The sequence below is a fragment of the Galeopterus variegatus genome, unplaced genomic scaffold (genome assembly GCF_000696425.1).
Source record: "Galeopterus variegatus unplaced genomic scaffold, G_variegatus-3.0.2 Scaffold450, whole genome shotgun sequence".
Taxonomy (NCBI): Eukaryota; Metazoa; Chordata; class Mammalia; order Dermoptera; family Cynocephalidae; genus Galeopterus; species Galeopterus variegatus.
In genome coordinates, this window is record NW_007726561.1 from 121,205 (window position 1) to 122,908 (window position 1,704).

Consider the following 1,704-nt stretch of genomic DNA (forward strand, 5'->3'; position numbering starts at 1 on the left):
AAAAAAATAACTTGCCACCAGTGTTGGGCTCAATTCCTGGCAAAACCAACATATTCATTTGATTCTTCAGGCTCCAGGCCTATCATGACCTCCTAGACTAAGAGCTGGTCCCATCCGCCACCTGTCAGAGCCTTCTTCAAGTGAGCAAACAAAGGGGCAGAGCCCCGCTAGCCCCGTGCTGCCATGGTCAGAGCTGTTTCTTCTCCCCATTCTATTCCCACCTAGCTGGGCGAGCTTGCAGTTTTTCCAAAGCAGGGCTAACCTGTCCTGAGCTGCAAGATGTATTAATCAATTTGATGAGGATGTTAAAGCTTTCTCTTTGCAACTAATTATGGCCTGATTTATAGGCCTGGCCTTGGTTTGATAGAGCTCTGCTCATGACAGGGATGAATGTGGTACTGGCATGGACCCCTTCATCTCTTCCATTTCTCTCTCTTCCTCCCTCCTCCCTCCCTCCCTTGTCTCCTGCCTCCTGCCTCTGCTCTTGGTTCCCACAGGAACACCCTAATGACATGTTGACAAGCTGGTGAAGCATAGCTCCCTCTCTGTTACATCTGCCTCTGGCATACCACTCCTCCCGTATTCTCGAACATGGGCAGATGGGTGCCATGCTAAAAGAGTCATTGTATGCCCCTTCTTATGGAAATAGAATAATAAAAATATTTTTGGGTCAACCGAACATCTTCCTTCTCAAATACTTCAAGAGCTTATGAAAATGAACTATATCCCCAGTTGAACCGGGGATGGATGGAGGGTTTCAGGTTAAGTGTATTCTGGTTATTTTACAGATGAGAAAACTAAGGCAAGGAGATGAACTTGTCTGCAATTCCACACACAGTAGGACAATAAAGATGAGAATAAATTGGTGTCCTGACTTCCAGGTCTAAGAGCTTCTCATTGCTGGGGTCCTTGCGTCACCTTGCTGTCCCTTTTCTTCCCCCAGGTTTGCTTCCTTGTGCCTGCACTACTCGACGAGAGCCCTCACGTATGCATTGGTTTCCTAACCTTTAGCAAGAGGGCCTTTGTGGCCGCAGTATGCAAATAGGGATGTAAAATGAGATGCAAGTCATCACTTGGCACAAAGAGTATTTATGCACGTGCATGTGTGTGCACACAGGCCGGTTTCCAGCAGCCTTTAAGTCACACAGAGAGCAGAGATAAGAAACAACCCCAAATCATCACCTTTCTTAGGCTTGAAGGTCATTATGAAGTCTCTCTCCACAGCAGACTCAGCAGGGTTCTATGGGAAGCTCCCCTGTGCGGGGTAATTTCTTGTGTTCAGTAGTGAGATACTACAGCCACTTCCCAATAGTGCTAATGAAGAGAGACAATGGTGTGGCAGCCCCACAATGGTTCCTATTTAGACCTGAAATACACTGTGTAATATTTCTGCAGTACATTTGTCTCTGTAAGGTGCAAACCTAAACCTAACCAAAGTACAAACTCTAGACCTAGCCTGGACCTGAATCAGAGCCTTAACCTTATTCTTAACGCTAAATCTAAATAGTTTCCCAACCCTACCTCTAAACTAACTCTAAACTTGAACCCAGCTCAAAATCTAAACATAACCTGATCACAGACCCTAATCCTAACTCTAACGTAATCCTAAAACTACCATAATCCTTATTTTAACTCAGTGGTTCTCAACCAGTGGCGATTTTATGCCCCAGGGAATGCTTGGCAATACTGGAGATATTTTTGGCT